The sequence below is a fragment of the Hylaeus anthracinus genome, unplaced genomic scaffold, assembly GCF_026225885.1.
Source record: "Hylaeus anthracinus isolate JK02 unplaced genomic scaffold, UHH_iyHylAnth1.0_haploid 12000, whole genome shotgun sequence".
Taxonomy (NCBI): Eukaryota; Metazoa; Arthropoda; class Insecta; order Hymenoptera; family Colletidae; genus Hylaeus; species Hylaeus anthracinus.
The window spans coordinates 10,011,174-10,032,125 of record NW_026534347.1 but is presented as its reverse complement, the minus strand read 5'-3'; the positions used below and the strand labels follow the sequence as shown (position 1 = coordinate 10,032,125).

General features: G+C 34.8%; 1 protein-coding gene across 1 annotated transcript in view; it reads left to right on the top strand.

The window, feature by feature from the left end:
* The window catches only part of LOC128890401 (dentin sialophosphoprotein), a 186,504-nt gene that overhangs the window by 92,747 nt on the left and 72,805 nt on the right, over positions 1–20,952 (top strand). The gene's annotated exons all lie outside the window — the stretch shown is intronic.

Genomic DNA, 20,952 nt, shown 5'->3' with positions numbered 1-20,952 from the left:
TACTGTCTGGATCTTTTCCTCCCTATTTAAACATTCTACACATTTTCTTTAATTTTTGTTCTTTGTGACAGATTAACGCGTCTGGCCACCCTGAGCGCTCGCCAGATGGGTACTATTCTTAAAATATTCATAAATGCGAAAGTATAGAAAAAAATATTTTTATGTTTTGACACATACTAAAGAACGGTTTAATGAAACACGTGAAAACATTTTTGAGATAACGAAAAAAAAAAATGGCGGCGGTTCGAAAATTTTGGTGAAGGCCTTCGGCACGAAACACGCGTGGGCTGTACCATCATTATATTCTTTAGGTTACATGTGAAAAAGAAAAAAAAAATTAGATTGTTTCTGGAGTTTGTCGCAAGAGAGTAGCTTAGAATTTTTTTTATTTTTCACCGAAATTTCACGCGAAAAATCTTCAAAAAAAAAAAAAAAAACACAAATCAAGTAATCGCAAAAATCAAACACATTGCTACTCTTTAGATAAATTATCTAAAAGTAGTATGTTCAAATTTCAGAGCAATCGGACCGATAGTTTACGAGATTTACGTTGTACCATTTCGACAAATGTAGTTTCGAGATAATCCCAAAAGAAAGTAAACGTGCGGTCCGATTGCTCTGAAATTTGTACACACTACTTCTAGATACATTATCTAAAGAATAACAATGGATTTTTGCGATTGCTTGATTCATTTTTTAATTAATTTTTTTTTTTAAGAATAGTACCCATCTGGCGAACGCTCGGGGTGGCCAGACGCCTTAAGTATTTATAATTCAACTTAAAATACACGTACCGTTTCCTATAAAATTAGATTTATTTAAACAAAACAATCAAACACGTTTATCAAATTATCACTACATATAATGAGACTGTGGATTAAATTTGCTAAACTACGTAAAGTGAAGCTAAATAAAGCGTGAATACTTATACGGAGAGATGGGTGGAATGTTTGCAAGCGTGGCTACGAAAAAAGTGATTCAAACAAAAGTCACTTAATTCTGAAATAATTTGACAATGTTTTCTATTAATGTATCGGTTGGCAGTATCCATGTTGTAGGTGTGAAGTAACTAATGTATGATAGAAGTAATTTCGCCGTGGACATTTACGACGCCTCATTTCGACTGTTCCCAATGTAGGAGTGAATTGAACGAACATGTGCCGTACGTGAAAACAGCACTCGTCATTCCCAATGGAGACGAGGAACAAATTCTTGCATTTGTCTCCCCGAGGGAATGCGCTCATTTAGCTACATGTTTAAAAGACCGGTTCAAACGAGGGATGTTGTCGTGTTTTTGTGTGTTTACCGACAGCTCGTTAACGTAAAAACCGAGAAATCGATTGGGAACTGTTGAGAATTTACTCGACGATCAAGCGTAGGTACGTTCGTTGCGCAGAAGTTATGTAACAAATTACTTGAAGTCGATTTAAAATTATTTGTTGTTTACACAGGTTCTATATTTTTGAAGAAAATAATTTGAAACTGTTTAATATGAAAGATGTGTTGATAATAAATTACTTGAAATCGATTTAAAATTGTTTACTGTTTACATATGTTCTATATTTCTGTAGGTTTTTAATAGACATATAAGATATGTAAATAGCAAACTGTTTTTAATCGATTTAAAATAGTTGTAAAGAATTCTGTATTAAACTTTCGTATATACATGTGAAATTATTTTCACACGAAGTTTAATTAAAGTACACCGGTCTCTTACACAATAATTATATTTTAACACGTGTAAGTAGAGGTTTTGTTGTTTACCTTTCTGGTTGAAGTATCGTAGTTTCATTTGTATAAAATTATAATAATTGCATATAAAAATGATTTCATTCTAGTACCGTATTAAAAAATTTATATGTATGGACTTGAAAAAAAAAAAAATACAGAACAATATCACACGTTTTAATTCTTCCAGCTTATATTCCTTTATGTATCTTGCCATGCACTTTCATTTATACGTGAAATTGGCTCTCCCTATACCCAGTATAAATGGGGTTTAATAAAACCATTTCATTTTGAGAGCGTAATATTCATAATCCGTTGAAAATAAAAGGATAACTAGTAACACGAATTTGAACAAATATTAGAGAATGGAAAGTCCAAGCGGTATATTTTTAATTCGCATTGCTTTCAGTATAACTCAAAATATAATGACTACAAAACCACTACATAAAACGTACGTAACGAACTTAAGCTTATGAATAATGTAGCACAACTAAGTGTACATGTTTACATATTCCTGCAACGCAGTACTCCATTATTTTGCACAATGCTAATGGCATAGACATTGTCTCCAAAAATAGTATACTTTATCTCCACATATATTGTACAAGTTTCTCCAAGAAAAGATCTCTAGAATTTTGTTTTTTAATAACAAAATACCAGCGTATTTGTAGCGGGCATTTGCATTCATTTAAAATAAAATAAATCGGATACATCCCCTAAATATTTTCGTAATAGAAAATATTTTGATTTCACAAAGAGTGTTGACAAAATTCGGAGATTTATTTCATTCGATAAAAAAATATTTCAGTGAAAAGTTCTTATAGATAGCGTAGATCGTATTGTAAATAGTTTTATAATTGAAAATGATTTATTTTTACAAAACATACATTTTGGAGATTTGTTTTTAAAGATAAAAAAAAGTATTTAGATAAACAATCCTTATGTATAGGGTTCGCGGAAAGAATTTGAAAAAATGAATGAAAATGTGGAGATGTATTTGATTTTTATTTATAAAGTCCCGTTTGGAAGGGAAACTTCGATGCACCTGAATGGTTTCTGAAGCGTAAACAAGGTAACATCATGTAAAATCATGGATATCGTGTAAATGGACTTGATAATTTAATACTAGACAAGTAGATGCGGATATAAAGCTGGATCAACGTGTAGAAGGTCGGTATCATTTTCCTGTTTATACGCTCGTCGGCACAGGTTTATGTAATCGGTATTCGTGCACGTACTAGCATCTGGGACGTACGCTATGTATTGTTTGCAATTGTCCTGTAACATTATTCGATGTACCCAATACCTACAGTCGTGAGATAATATTTCGTTTTTTCATTTCATACCAGTGAAAGTTCGAAACTTCATTTCACAGTAGTATCCATGATTTACTTACAAGAGAGCACTGTGAAATAGATAATAAATTCATTATTTTTACAGTTATTTGCTTTTTTACAATTCGGAACGGAATGCTATGGGGTGTAGCTTTTATTTTTGTTTCTTGAGTACATTTCCGTGTTTATGTACATTTCAGAACATTGTTTATTATACATTTTTAACTTATCCTTATTTATTACGAATATTTGAGCAACAATTATTCATTTTACAGTAATGGAAAAAAGAATTAAATGTGTGGATTAAAAGAAATTTTTGACAATTTTTGTTATATTTAAAGTTTTAGTAATGGTGCAATTTTCATAAATTAATCGTAGATAATTATATTATTAGGCTGCGGATGTTTATTAAAATTCACATTTTTTATTAATACACGAGGAACAGAAAAATTATTTCTTTATTACTCAATATATATATGGTAAACATTTTAGATTAATACATGAAGAACAGAAAAATTATTTCTTTATTAAACACTAGCAAACAGATCTTCCATTAAGTCAATTATTTTCGAAAACAAAATTATGGAATGTAGATTTCTCACTCTAAAAACTTATGCAAACGTGAGTCTCTGCACAGTATTTCATGAAGCACTGAATTTAGATTATATATCTGAAAACAAATGGAACCTTTACTGAAGTTTAAAAATTATCTCTCTACTCGTTCAGTTTGTAAAAATTCCTCTCCTAAAATGCATTTTTCCTCCTCAGCAAACAATATCGACTTTAACTATAAATTTGACGTAAATTATAAATTCGCTGTTCCCCCCTTAAGGGGGTATTATCGTCTAGAAACTTAAAAAATTCGATATCTTTTTTTTCTTTTTTTTTTGCATTTTCTTATCATTTGGGGTTTTGAGAAAGTGCCTCTAAAATATTAATTTGAAATTCGTAGAGCTCTTATAGTTACAGAGGCTTAAATGCTGTTCACTAGTATCAGTGCTAAATGTATAGCAAACTTTAAACGCGTTTTTCTCGAAACGACATTTTTCAAGTCGACCGCACGTTTTTCTCAAAAACTATTGGACCGACTAACTTCTGGTTTTACACACATTTCGAGGGCACCATCACCTATGGTCTGAACTAGAATTATACCGATAGCTTGAATATTATAACCCTGCTCTCATATTTTAGTTGAGAATTTTCCGGAAAAGTTAAACCTTAATTTTCAAACAGCTGCGATTTCGATAACAAATTTAGTACTTACTTAATTCTAGTTCAGACGATAACGCTTCATTCGAGGGACGCGAGAGAATCCGTAGCGAGGTACGAGGAATGGTTGGTTGCGTAACTCCAGGCGCCCCTGAATGCCGGCTCCGTCCGGCCCACTTAATACTCTTTCAAATCTACTCCGATTTGACAATGAAAGCGTGATTCAAAATATCCGAATTTTTGTGGACCTGTTAATAAAGCATTCGCGCGTCCGAATCCATGAACGGCGTTGACGTGGGGTTACTCGTTCACCTGGTACACAGGCCTAAACTCGCGGGTGGGTTTTCCAAAAAAAAAGCGACATTTTCGTATTTTAATGCTATCCACGCGGGCAAGAGACATCAAAACTGTGTCACTCCAATGCCTTGGACCGTATCACATGTATTCCACGCAACGAAACATCGTTCCAACCCCTACACCTGTAAGTGGACCACCCTTAATTCTGGGCCACCCTGTTCAGCTCCAGGGGCAGTTTTCGAAACGAGCTTTAAATGACATTGATCCTTAACGTACCGAGAATAAACGTGGTGAATTTCATCGCCCTTCGAGTTGCGGAAGTGCTCCCTTACGAAGGGTGTTGAAAAGTGGCGAACTGTTCCATCCCTCTAAGGGGTGCCTATGGGGCGCACGGCGTGGGCGTTGGCATTTCCTGGATCAGGAGATTCCAGGGAATGCATTGAGCCTAAATTCGGGGCTGTAGTCCAAAAATTGTGGATTTTGGAGGGGGTGGGGTGTTGTGAGGGGTGGATTTGCCCGAGAAGGAATGTGAGGGGTGCAAAGGTTTTTTTTTTTATTTTTTCAACCCCTTCCGTCACCCCTGGCCCCCTCAGAAGTGGCTTTTTTCGACGTGCCCCTCTTTACGGGGGCGAATTAACCCCTTCGTATCAACCCTCGCCAATGCAACTTTGCACACATTTAGAGAACACTTCAAAACTACTCGTCGCGAAGTTTTCCCAAAATCGGTTGAAAACTCCCATAGATGTGACGTTTTAAAATAGTGTCCCTTTAATTTTGTCCGTCAGTGTAGATTGAAAAAAAAATTTGTTTTTCTGTCTCAGACTACTAGAACCACCACAGCCTGTGCGCCCGATTGAACCACTGTCTCACACGCCACAACCCGCATAACAGCGCATAACTTGTATAGATTTCAATGAAGTATTTCATAAAAATTTATGTTGTTAGTTGAAACGTGTTTTATTATGCATAAAAAACCCTGGTACTGTAGGTTTGATAGTTTTCGCAAAATTAATTCGTAAAAATTACTGAAAAAACAAGACGATAATATCCCCTTAAGGTACAGCGTTCATCGCGTGTCCACATATGTCGCGTGGAACGTCGTTAACGCTCGATCGTCGCTGTTGAAAGCAATAATTTAATTTCCATCGTTTTGCATGAAAACGTTGATGACGGCCGGGGATCGACTGCAGCAACTCCGACGTTCTGCTGGAATATAATCGATGCGTACACGTAATAGAGATGAGTTCGTTTCGAACGATGGTGCTTTAAAATTACAGCCGTATCGGGTGTGACATTTTAAAGGTCAATTCCTGTGAACCTATGCACCAAAATGAAGAGTGCGTGTGGTGGAGTAACAGCGACATTGTAACTTGGTAGACCATCGTATTTATAACTCCTTTGAAATTATTTTCCATCCTGTTCGTCGCGTGAACTTAACCTTTGTGGACACGGGACTGCTCGTCTGGGATGTTACACGAAAATGGTATTAGAGCGTAGGAAAACACGTCCTGACCGAGAATTATTAACAAAGATTTATAAACAATTTATTACGAAAATGATAGAGAATATATTGTTAAATATACTTATACAATATATTAAGGCAATTAACAAAGTCATACAATGCATTCGATTTTATTAATTATGATGGTTAACCTATGCAATTAAAAATATTTGTTATTAGTGTTTGATTCTTTATAGGTTAATATTGCATTGAAAAATGTTCATTTTCATGTATGTTGCGTATTTTTCATGTAACTAGAATTACGTTACGTACATGTATTATTTTAAATTCAAATTAATTAAAATGGGTGAAATCCTTATTTAAATAAAATTATCAACTGTGGTTGCTTTTCATCTCGCATAAATCCAAATGTGTATAACAATCGAAGAAGAGAAATTTAAAATGTAATAGAAAATTTAATATAAATTCAGTAGAAAACCAGACTAATTAATAGAATGCGATTTGAATATGGAAAAATACACGAGAATTAGCACAAATTAAAATATATATAAAACATCAGCAGTAAACAACACGTTACACTGTTCGCAAGGCTAGAGATGCTTTCATTTAAATTTCATTTCTTCATCCATATTTGCAGAAAAAAAGTAGAGAGAAGAAATTGTTTTCAACTATAGTTACTTTTCATCTTACGTGATCTCAAGTACTTATACGAACAATCTTTGCATATTTCATCCATATTTATTAGGAAGTAAATGGTTGAAATCAGTTTCAGCTGTAATTACGCGATTCTCGTTACGTATTCAAATTAATGGTTCTATTGCATAAATAGCAGATGTTTATAAACAATCTGTTTATCAGTTTATATTGAAACCATATATTAAAACCATTAAGGACTAATTTTCATCTCAAATATTTATTAAAAAATTAAAGATTCTATACACTAAACAGCAGTTACACGAACAATTTTCGCATAATAGGAATCCATATTCATTAATAAATAGAGAGAAGTTCCTTTCAACGGTGGTTGCTTTTCACGGACGTATTACACTCCTGAGAATAACGAAAGCTCCATTCACTCCAAGGACTTTATGGCTCGCTATGGTATCCAATTATTTAAGAATACCTATTACTCGAAATTTTCATAAATTCACGCTGCAACTTTCCATGCGGGTGGGCTGTTCATTGAGACAAATAGCAGCGTTAGTGACGTTCGGCTCGAAGATCAGTCCCGAGTTATAAAAATGCATCTTCACTGCATCGTAAGAAAGTGTCAGGTAACTTTCATTCATTTGAATGTATAGCTCCGGCGCTCACCTTGTCTCTCCTTGGTCAATTGAATTTTATCGATACCAACCAACGGCGCTGAAAAAAAAAAAAAACACAGCCAGAGGATAAAACTCGAAATTTATCACCAGTCTTCCGGAAAATTGTAATCTGCTGCTGTCGGGGTACCGCGAGTAATATGGGAACGTAGAAATCGTGGCATTCAGGAGTTTATTAGGATTAATGTCTTGAAAAGTTCTGGAGTAAATAGAAGTGAGGATACAATGGTGAAAATAATTAGAGATGTGTCCGCTCGAGTTACTCTGTCGTTTAGGAACGTATCCAATAATTGCAAAATTATTGAACGTGCTGTGTACAAGTATTTATTTAGTACAAGTATTCCTGTATCTTTACTCACAAAAATTTCAAATAACGAATGGAAAGTAAATAATTGCTTATTCGTTTCTCGTCGAATCAGAATTATACTTCGAGTAATAGAATACAATTTTTTTGCAATGAAAAATGTGTATCTATTTGAATGAATAGGAATGATTATTCGTTCGAATAAAATTCTTCATATCTATGTTTTAATTAACCATTGCTGTATACCACAATTAAAATTCAGATGTTACAAATGAACTTTTTATTACCATATACATCTGCAATAATAAATTACTGTCCTCGTTAATATTTACCGTTGTGTTCGGCGATTTATGAAGTGTAAGCTTTTTATTTCCCAAAACTAGCGCCTCGGCGTAGATTGTTAGCAGCGTCATTAGCGAGGATTGTCCAGGAAAATCTAGCTTCAGATGCGAGTACATAGGTGTTCTCAGTGATTGCCGTATGTAGGAGCAAGATGAAGCTTCCCTAGACAATCTTTGCTGATGATGTGTACCTGCAATCTGGGGTGAACTGTTATTTAATGAAAGCCAAACATTCCCATTTCATAAATCCCTGGAAATTGACAAAAACGTTACCAATAGTTGGGTATTATTTAAGTAGTATATGATAACTCAGACTAACACAGTTAAATGTTATATATTTTTGTATAAAATTGTAATTATTTTCTTTAATTATATTTCCAAGTGGAGCGACACAAGTATTTTGTTATCGTATAATGAAATTACCTAAATGAAAATGAATATTTAAAAATATCGTGAAGTATCGATTGTGATATATTTTCTCTCTTTAAAAGTTTGCTAACCTCAGTTCGAGGGACGCTGATTTAAACAATGAGGTTTTCTTCCGAAGCATATTTTTGTGAGCTCCGTATTGGAAATCATATCCGTTACAAAACGTATTGTTATGTGCGTGATCGGAAGAACGATGACTTCGCAGACGTCGTCATCGTGACTTACAACTGTCTCGTTTATCGCGGCAGTGCAATTACTGTAATTATTTTCGTTAATTACACTGAATGGTTCAATATTATCTCCACTGGGCTGTTAGAGCTTAGTTAAAAAATAATACTTTCTTTATTATAATTGAAAAGTCTTTGCACTTTGAATGCATATCTGAGAAACTTTCAAACTGACACTCTTTAAATATATTCAATGTAAGAAATATATAATAACGTAAATGTGGAATAATAGATTGCGTAAATGTATTTAATATTGTTGTAGTGCGAAGTCTCCGCTACTATAACACATTCGACTTCACTTTTAGTGTCTATATTAATAATACAAATGAAATAAAAATAAGATTATTCAAAGCAAAGAAATTAAATGAATGATCACTTATGATACGAAAACTTGTGTAACAAGAAGAGATGAAGATTAGAACGAAATATTTACAATATATATATACAGAGAAAAGTATGAGAAACTGTACTGGAAATTATCAGGGAATTTTGAAATTATTTCTTTGCTGCTCTGTACAGGTTGTACGTACAGTTTCCAGTTTACCCAGATTGGCTAAATCGGGCATGAATAAATTACGAACGAAATCGCGGGTTTGAAGCTTGTTTTCGACGTTGTTGCTCGTGTTTTTCGTCTTAAGCTTGGTTACCAATTTTCCCCCTCATCTCGCCGAATAAAAGAGTAAAAGAAGTAGCGCTATAATAATTCCTTTGAGTGTGCGCTACCCCAGAATGGGGAGACAGTCAATCGATGTGACCCAGTTTCCCACCCACGACCCCGAAATTTGCCACATCGACGACCTCGTTGTCAAAATCGGGCCATTTCCATAAGCTTGTTGCCGGAAAGTCGATCCCGTGATTTTCACTTCCTGATAAACATAATTCCGGAAGTGCACTCGAGGCCGAGAAAAAGCGAGACGAAAGAGAAGGAGAAGTAAATTCAGAATTTGTGACTGTGACGAATTTATGAGCCAGAGATTCGGTGCTCCAGTTATGATTTCATTTTGAATCTATTGCATTCCGTGGATAGATTTGAATTAAACATTTTTGTATGTTTATTTATGATTCAATTTGTCGAAATTCTTTTCTATATTATACTGTAAAATGTGAAGTATCGTTAAATGTTTTTCTTTCAAACGTATCGGTTCTAGTTTATCATGAGATTTGTTTTGGATGACTGAGAAGGTCTCGTTGAATCGTTCTCGTACAAATAACGTAATAATTGGCGGCTCTGACTACTTCCTCCAATCTTGCAATCAGTCGCGTGTGCTAAACGTTTCCTCCTGAATTCTAATTTAGCCCTCGGCGTAGGATGTGCTCGGCATTTCAATTCCAGCGCCGTATCACGGAGTTAAGTAACGTCTTCGTGAGTGTATCTATTTAATCCCTTAGTGTAACGCGTAACGCGTTATTTTCTCCCATTCGACGTTTAAACGTCGCGTTGTATCCAATCTCCCAGTTGGATTCACGCTGAAACTCTCAAGGAGTCATTGATAAACTTTAGTCGACGACAAAGTTCAATGGGAGTGTTGTTGGAAACTTAACGATCGATTTTAATTGAACTAAATAGTTCCGACAAGAAGACGAAGAGGAGTTTGATTGGTTTCTCACTGCCCTCGGGGGCTGTAGCTCTGTTTGATTGTAGCTACAGTTTGCAGCATTATTTTCATAACGTCAACGATATACAGTGGGTGTAGAATGTATTCGTACACCGATCAATTTCCCATAATACTTTTGTATGAAATTGTAGTTTCTTAACTTCTTTTTTTATAATCAATGACATTTTACATATTCTCGGAAGTCTCTAAGATAGAGATATAGTCCAAACAACATTTACTAGATAATATAATTTGTAAAATTAACAAAAAGATGCGAAAAGTGGGTAAAAGTATAGAAGCAATAAGTATTTATACGATTCTTATGACGAACCATTTACAGTAGAGATTGTAACGTAAACACATTAGTTTATTGCTCCGTACGAATTAGAAAACATCAAATTTCCAGTAAAGTACTTTTAACACGTAGATTCCCATGTCACCCATGTATGGCTTTCACTCAAGAACTAAAAAGATTAATTCTGAAAAGTTGACATCGAAGGAGATCAATTTAAATGAAATTCATGAATTTTGATCTAGTTACAAAAATATATACCACGATAAATGTTTGATTACATAGACTCCAGAAGTCTAAATAATATTTAATCTTACCAGAAATTTTTAAGCATATTCGTTTGACGGTCAACGTGTTAATAATGGCTCTAATAGAGGAATCGAAGAAGATCCCACTTCGAATAACTAACAATTTAGTTAATTGAATGCTTAGAAGAGTTGCAATAATTATAAAATGAAAAGGAAATCCCACGAAGGAAGTATTATATAAATTTAATGTAAATTAATGTAAATTTCTTTTTTTTTTTTAATGAAGTTTAAAAAATTAAACAGTTGTACGAATACTTATTGCTTCGATATTTCTATCGATTAATTGTTTTTTTCTTGGTAATTTCACAACTTACATAAATAGCTATTTTTTTTTTGTAATCTATTTATTCTAGAGATTTCCGAGAATATGTAGAATGTCATTGTTTATAAGAAATAAGTTAATAAATTACAATTTTACGTAGTTTTTTTTGGAAATTGATCAGTGTACGAATACTTTCTACACCCACTGTAAATTATTTTCTTATCTTGCTCTTGTTAAGAAGCTTAATTTCTATTATTTTCACTTCATCCACTTTTACAAATAACTTCTTAGGCCTCAACATTTTCATAACGTCAAAGATGAAATCGTTTCGAAGTTATTATTCATTTCGATGAAATTATTTCGAGACAATACTGTAATTAATGGTTCTAAAAATTATTGCTGTTTCTATGCGTCCTAGTTGTTCCTATTTTCTTATTGGCTCTCAATGAGAAATCGTGGGCAAACTTAACTCGACTAAGCGGTTTGGTCACCGGAAAATCACTATGTTCCTAACCTAACGCGAGTCCGCGTAGCCGAGTAATATTTCATTCATGGTAGATATAACGAGATTGGACTTTCGCGGTGTTGGGAACGTCAATTGGACGTATTAGTAATTCTGTGATCTTGCCAGATGCGCACACAAAATCGCAGCTATTCCTCCAAGTTTTCGTTTATACATAGATATCCTGGTCGTTCGGCGTTGCCAAAAATCGATTCGAGAGTGGCTTTGCTCGACCATAAACTTTATCCCGTCTGTGCACTGGGCTTGCAATCGGTACACGAATAATATAATTTAATCGCCGAGCATTCATACACACGAGCAATCATAATGGATATTGCATTAACACGTTGATTGGCACATGTATGGATCGTAAGGATCTGTAAAATGAAAGATAAAGATTTATCCGATTATCATCCACACAGTATACATACCCATTAAATATATATAAGATCCATTATTTTATTATTTTGTATACAAAACATACATACATTTTAGTATGTATATTACACGACTTTGACAAGTACATATATAATAATATAAGATAATATCTTATTATTATGTAATCTAGTACTCTTTCATGTATATATTAATATAAACATATTTTATTATATAATAACATATAATTATGTATTTTATTATTATATTAATTGATTTCAATTGGATAACAATACATCTAGATAATTCTGTAGATTAAGTATTGAAGAAAATGAATCTGAAAATTATAAGAACATTACAGAAATCTATATATAATATTAGGCTTTGCCAAACCGTGATGCTAAATATAATTTATTTTTCAAACATTAACAGTAAAAGCAATCATAATACGAGAATATGGTATTAATTATGCTAAACAAATCATTACGTGGATGTGATGTTAATGCAAATGAATTAAAATGAATTTCGAATAGGAATCGTAAATTTTGATAAGGTCACAAAAACAAGTATCACGACAAACGTTGACCTATTTATTTTTCAGTTGTTTGGATACGAAATGATAACCCACTAGAAATTTCCACGAATATTACCTGGCACACAGCCCATTCAATATTTTAAATATCGAAGATAGTATTCCCCAACAAGGGAATTAAAATTTCCACACGACGAACCTATTGAGATTGTTCGGGATTATTCGCTCAGTTTTCACGCGTCAGCAGTAAGAGTTCAAACCTCTCCAAACCGTTTACAGACGAATTTAATTTTCGAAAAGCCGGGTCGCGCTGAAACGTCGCTACTCGCGTAAATTGCCACGAAGGCAGCTGTATTCGCGGATTATTTCCACCGTCCTTTTAATATCCACAAGCACGTATCTCTGCGTGCACGAGTACTTACCTACATCGAGGTGGCATAATTGGATTTATGTAATCAATACCGCCGACGTCTGTCTCTCGACTTGTAAACGTTGAGCCTTTATCGCATTCGTTTCAATACCGCTTCGTTATTGTTTCGCAGTTCCATCGACATCCCTCGTCTTCCTCGCCGTACCAGCAACCATACGTTATAAAATCATTGTCACGAAGGGCACTGATAAAAAAAAAAGACTGCACGGATCTGGAATGTCTATTGCAAAAGTCTAAGTGGCTGAAGCCACAGTATTCCAACGAAGAGCACTAACAACGCAAAATACAGATCTGGAATCTCTACTGGAAAAGTTTTACTGCCTAAAATTTCAGTATCCTAACGAAAAGCGGTAATCAAGGAAAAAGACTGCACAGATCCGGATTTCTACCGCAAAAGTCTTACTTTCTAAAATCGTAGTGTCCCAACGAAGGGCACTAATAATAAAAGAACTTGACAGATTTGGATCTCTATTGGAAAAGTGATACTTTCAAAAATTCCAGTATCCCAACGAAGAGCACTAACAACGCAAAATACAGATCTGGAATCTCTACTGGAAAAGTCTTACTGTCTAAAATTCCAGTATCCTAACGAAGGGCCCCGGCAAAGCAAAAGACAGATCTGGAATCTCTCTTGCAAACGTTTTAACTGTCTAAACTCCCAGTGCTCCACCAGAGAAAAAGACTGCAAGGATCTGGAATCTCTACTGCAAGTCTCAGGATAAGACAGCCAACAAAACACAGAAATCGGGTGGTTTGGTCGAGATGCACGGGATAACTCACCTGTTGTCCCACCATGGATCCCATAACGGTGACACGAGGACAGCCCACCACCATCAGGATTCGAAGAGCTCGTCAGTGTCGGACACCAGACACCACGACACAAAGTTCCTCCACGACCTGTTGAACCAGAAGCACATACAGAAACGCGTATCGCGCGGTTCGGTCAGCTCCACCTACTCTTACGGTTCGTCGACGTCGTACGGGTCCTCTCACAGCTCGAACTCGTCGAATCACAGCTCGTCCCTTCATCATGCCGTGCACAATCACTCCGTCTACCACACGATTCACGGGAACAGTCATCACCATCAGTCGAGCCATCACCACTACTATCCCCTGCATCATCTACAACAGATACACCAGTCGCACAGCGGCAGAGCGTCGCCCACGTCGCCCAGTCCCACCGGTGATCACGAGAAGCATCACCACCACCATCACAACAGTATTCAGGAGATGATACGTCATTTTGGTAGACGCCTGGGGCATATTAGAAGGCAGAGCGAGTCCCAGGACACCGCTCCCAGGAAGAAGGAGGAGGATTTCAGGAACAGGAGCCAGAGCCTCGATGGCGGTGCACGGCATCCGACTTTGAGGGAAGCCGATTGCGAGACTACCTACAAAATCTACGAAAGCATACTCAGGCAAGGTAAAACCGAAACGATCGTGTTCTAAATCAGAGGTTCCCAAACTTTTTTGTCCTACCGCCCCCTTTCCAGAAAAAATACTACTTAGTGCCCCCCCCTGGAAATTAAATTTTTTTAAATTTTAATAGCAATTAATACGAAATGTATATGTATTAATGTTTCTACCGTTTTCGTAAAATATAGCAAAGGAAGGTGTAAATTAGAAACATCGATCTTTGAAATTATGAAACTATTTATTGAACTCGGAATAGAATGTAATGCAAAAAGAAGTTAAAAACATTCGAAATCGTCTTAATGAGAAGGATGAACCTGGTGTGTTCCTAACAATTTAGTAATCCTCGGCTCTATTCTCGTCAGCCAGTAATCTTAAATCACCGCGATTGACTATTTCCAATTGGTTTCTATTTTCTTGTTTTTTTTTTCTTTTTTTTGTTAATAAACTGGTGACCGCACTGAACCCACGTTACACTAAATATGACAAAGGAAATGCAATTAAGAACTTTTGAGTTACAGCCCACATTGCCCATCAGGCGCCCCCCCCCCCCATCGCTACAGCACCCACTAGAGGACGGTGGCGCCCACTTTGGGAAGCACTGTTCTAAATGATCTGTCATTGTTTGGGTTCGTCGAGCTCTGATACTTGAAGGAGGAGATGTTTTATGTTTTGCGAGGGAGGTTGCTTTAGGGGATGACTATTTGATTCTGTATGGACGCGTTGAAGGATTTATGAACGAGGATTTTGAAATTCAAGTCTTCTTAGTAAATGTGGAAGGAAACTGAATTATAGATTTCTAGAGTTTTGTCAAATGTAATATTGCCAATTGGATTTTATTAGAAAACGATATCTTAAAGTTTTATTAGGACAATGTCTTATTTATATATTAAATATATTCTATTTTATCAGTTACGTGATCAGAAATTTGACCCATGGTACACAATTTCATGTTAGATGATCCCTTAAAATGGCATTTCTAATTAGAACGAAAATGTTTGAACCCGATGACCGCTTTTTGAATCAGGCTCTATTGTCGTAGTTTCTCGCTTCAAATGAAAAACTCCACCAGTAAAAATAAATTCTACTTTGACGCAAAATCCAACCGAAGTCGTGAATGATATAAGCTAACATGGAACATTCACGAAGCGATCCTCTCCAATTTTCATGAAAATTTTCATATTTGGAGAGTAGCCAAAAAAGGGGAGACATGTATTCTTTCTAGTGGTAATAACTCAAGTTCAATGGATGAAACTGTCCTTGAAAGTTTTAGTTTTATATCTTCGAAAGTACAATTACATCTCTTTAAATATTCAAAAATCGGGATTGTCGGTTATCAATACGCGAAACACGGGTAGAGAATTCTCACTTGGAACCGGTTAGAGTCATTTGAGTCGCTTGAAAAGGATAACGAAGGGGATACGATAGAATAAAGTTGTTTAGATGGTCCTTCGAGTCAAAGAAACATAAACAACGGTGGGGATGACTTGTGATCGCGAATCCGAGCAACTGCTATCAATATCCGTGGCATTACTGTACCGGGTAGACCAGGAAGCCTTTTAAACAATTTCTGTCTAGTTTTCGATCAAATAAAATGTACCGTGCACGCTAGTTAAAAAATTGTCACGAGAAAGCGAAAACAAGACTTGTAAATATAGGCATCGCGTTACGCCCGTGGCGATTACTCATTTTATATTTTTAACATGTTGACTTTCAACTTGGAGCGCTATTCGTACCTGACGATTTATCACTGTACGCCGCATGTGAGTAAACAATGAATGTAATGGACGTTTAAATGGAAAATAGAAGTTGGTATGCATTAGATGACTGACTAATTTATTCATAAAAAAGTGAAGTAGGTAATGAGTGCCTTGGCATTACATTTTCGTGGAAACATTATCGGTGGATTGGTAACGGTTTCTAAATTTTTCCGAGCACGACTTTATGTGGACCATTTTTAATTATACGTAATTAAAATTTCTTCAGAAATTATTCTCATCGCTCGACTGCGGGTTTCGTGCATTTATGATATAAACTAACTTAATAAACACATGGTAAATATAACCAGAAGATATGGCACTTGTGCAAAATGAAATAACAATATTATTATATTACAATGATTATTTTGACCCATTTCGAATGACACAAGGAAAATTTACATTTTTTCCCAACCACTCATGACACCTTTTATCCGCATAAAAAGGCAAACATATATTCAAATTAATTTTTGTCCAAGCTTCCTAATTAATTTTAGTTGAAGAAATATTAATCTAACGGGAAAGTACCAAGCTAGTTATTACTTACCTGAAACAGATTAATTTATTAAACACGATTTGATAATAATTAGTAGATTACGGGTTATATGAGAAACATACAGAAATATACATAATACATGTGATAATAATTACTTTTTTATTTTGTATGGGTGCATGTACCTTTTGGTGACGTATAGCAAATTTTAAAAAATTGGTATGCACCGTTATCGTTAAACCTAGTGTTAAAGTACAATACTACACGATCATTATTACACAAAGCAAACGTGTAACCACGAGACAATAATCGTTGAATATTTTACTTTTCTTGGATATTTGCATTTTCGAAGACGTATCTGTTGTTTAATTAACGAAATTACCACGGTGTACATTTTGAAATGTTTATCACGCCACGTTTGGTGCTAGTTGGCAGATTTCGTATGTTAATCCATCGACTTCAGTACTCTTACGCAACTTGTTTTTGTGACGCTCGAAAACACCTATTCTCTCAATGTTTTGACGCGCCAAATCGAATAAGTTTGTTCGCGGTAAACGCGATTCAGATACCCCCGAGCGTGTTTAGGAAGTCACTGTCGAATACGTAATGTTGGGAATTAGGTAACCGGTATAATCTCGAAAATTGGCTTCTTCTGTGAACCGTACAAGCACAGTACAAACGAATACTTCGAAGCACGTTTTCAGAGTTCAAGTTCATTTATCAAGTGCTAATTTACTGTGTCTCCTTCTTCAAGATTTATGATAATTCTCTGTATAGTTAAACAGGAAGTAAAATTTGGTTTGTTTGTAGAAACAAAGATCTCTTAAGTTATGATTCGTTCTATAAATATGGCACTGGCAACTAGTAGTTTCTAATATTATCTAAACATTTGCGTATCGCATTCAGTATAAAATAACAAACAGTATTGTTAGCTCCAACAAACGTTATTGGAATATTTCCATATTTTCTGAGTATTCTATATAAAAGGATCGAGGAAAAGTTATTGTTCAATATATTGCACTTTCTAGTTCATAATGTAAATAACATTGACATGAAAAATGAATTTATCGAAATTCAAGTTTATTCTTTTTTAATTTTACATTATTGTACTTTAAGCCTGAAATTTAATAAATAACGAAGTCTCAATCTGAAATTCCAAATTGTACAAAATTTATTTCGTGACTTTTTGATCATTTTAACAATTACCCCTTTTGCAGTAGGTTCGGCTTTACTGTACATGGAGCGATTCTATTTTTAGCGCCAGTGAATGACTTTACACGTATATCACTTGTGCTGCAAGCTCAGCCTCTTCATTTCGAACCCAGCGCATTATTATTCAGTTGTTAAGAATTTCAGGTCCAAGCTTCGTTATACATCCTATCATCTTTGCCAAGAATTAATGCACTATCTTTCGTGGTCTATTGCTTCATCATTTTGTATATTCGTGGCCAGTGAATATTTCCATCCTCTTTACTAGGCCTGGTCGATTTTAACCCTTTGAACTTTACAAATTTTCAAACGTTTACAACTTTTATACATCGCGTGAAATCATTAGAAGCACACGCCTACCCGTTTGGTTTCATCGCTCATTAGCGTATTCAGCGACCTTGAATGATTCAAAACGCTCCGCGAAGCATTTCAGGATTTATAATTCCCAAATTAATGGTCTTGTTAAGGGCCATAGAAAGGGGCAAAAAAAAAAAAAAACAGATATGCGTTTGAAAATTTTTCCGAGTAAGGATAAAATTGTTAAAAGAATTGGTTTTTATTAGGAAAAACAAAGATGTTTTAAAAGGTACCTCAGAATTTTACTTCTTCATAGCTTTCTCGGATATATATTCTATAGACCCTTGTTTCCAAAAAAAAAACCCTTGTTTCGAGAACAAGTTTCTTCATTTCTATCATTCACAAACGGATGTTCCTTAATTAGGTCCTTAGAAAAAGAAACAGTGCAAAAAATCTTAAACTTATATTCGAAAGACGATAGTTTTTCAGATAATAATTTTCTTATAAGAAAGCATTATCTCGCTACGTTAACTTCGATAAAGACGATTAAACTCCCGACCTTTCGTTTCAATGCAACTTTAAGCAAGTTTTCTCCTTCTTATAATTCTCAAGCTGATTTCCTTAATAGGATCCATAAAAAGAAACGAAAGAATGTTAAACGCGTGTTTGAGAAGTAATGGTTTCTCAGATAAGAATGATTTTCCTTGTTAGGAGTATCACGTCCCAACATCAGCTTTTGTAAAGTTACTTAAACTGCCTACCATTCGTTTCGATACAAGGTTGGCCAAGTTTTCTCAATCTTTCTTTGAACTTTTATTAAGAACGCGAGCAAAATTATTTGCAACAACGCGGCCAGTATAAAGTCGTATATTAATTATTGACATACGTTCTTGGGACATTAACGCCATCGCAGTGTACTTGCAACTATGTCAACATTGTAGACTTACGAATTAAAGATATGAATAATCTTCTAATGACTTTGTGTTGTGCGCATCATTTGTATTTGTTCACATTTGATGACGTTATAGGCAGACAAACAGAATAATCAAGGTACTGGAATTATGTTTGAATCGATTCCAATATTAATTGATCAAAGAATTGTTCGTATCGTGCGTAGTTATGCTTCGTCTTGTAGTAGAATAATTACTTTGTTATATTCTACCAAATATAAGAATTTTTAACAATAATTGTAAGGAATGCTTGGTTCTTTTTTAATAGAAACATTCATAGTAATTTATACAAATTTTAAGTACTGAATCTATTCATGACGTTTTCTTATACGCACAAAAAACATTAAATTACATTAATATTAACAAGATATTTTTCAAAAATAGGTTATGTTCATCCAGTTGATGTATATAACTATTACTGCTTTCATATTTTATTCTATTTTAAAAATGTTCTCTTTTTAACTTAGAGCTTAGAAAGATAAAGTAGACGTCACTTTGATTGATTTTTGGAGCAATCCCGAAATATATTTTTGTTCCTCAATGTTTTAACAAAGCAATGGTGATTCTCTTCAGGTGACAGATCTGTCAAAAGAACTAAAATTATACAAATGATTAGCGAACAAATCCTATTTAACAGAAACGTTACTACAATTATATTAATAATTAATTAAAATTTTCGTCTTCTGAAGATTCATTTCTGGATTGCTCCGAAGTCAATGAAAAATATCTTTACTGTTTATTTTATTATATCTATTACTATTTTATAATATTAAACTGGGTTAACATATTCCTCATCAAATACAAATAACTGTTCGTTATATAATATTATACAGTTTAGTTTATTATACATATATAATTCATATAAAAATTGTTCACAACTTCATCAAGAAGAAATAATCAAAATGGTCAGCGAGACCATCAGAGAACTAATTAATTCGAATTTGCCTTCAATCAATGGTTTATTGATAGTAAGAATTTCGTTCAATCGATCACGGCTTTATTCGACTTAAACTGTTCCTCCTGATCTAAATTTTCGATCAATGAAAGGATTATTACGCCAATTTCCCATTTGGAAAACAATTGATCTTACGTAACGACGCGCGTGTCTATCAATCTTCACGTACGAGTACATCAAGTTCCGAACATTCGCGAAGGTGCTTCGCAAAATTAATAAACGTTCATTCGGCGGGCTTCCTCGCGCGCCTACATATGCATGTGCAGCTGCAGCGAGCGTCGTCCATTGACGCAGTTTCTTTGTATCCATTGGGCTTACTGATTCAAGGTCGGCGTTGAACAGGCCGCCTAAAATAACTCGGTTTCTTCAAACGGCAGCAATTAATATTTACATACTAAGGATATCGTCGTCGACGACCCCGTTAGTCGACGCGAAGCCAGGAATCGATTAATAGCTTTCCAAAAAAATTGAGAATTGCGTTACGTATTGTTGCGTGAATTTCGTTTCGATTATTTCTGAGAGGATGACGTTTGAACGGCAATGCATAGTTTCAGGGATGAGGCAGGAAGAAGGATATTACAAACGTTAGTCACCGTTTAGCGTAGCGTTAGTAACTGGATTATTAAATTGCATACAGTTGGAGGTATTGCACGTAACTGTATGAAGATCAAGGTGAAACGGAAGGGTCTATTTATAGAAGAAAAAAGAAAGAGCGAAGAACGGGATATATTTCTGTAACATTGGCAATATTGCGAAACTGTTGTCTTATCGTATGTACCTCCATAAGAATCACGACGAAATGTAATTTAGGGAGCTCTTTTTCTAGAAGTAGAAAAGATTGAAAAATAATTTATGTTTCTGTAACATTGGTAGTAGTGTTGCAATATTGCTGCAATATTGGGTGCTTTATAGTCGGTATTATATTCGAT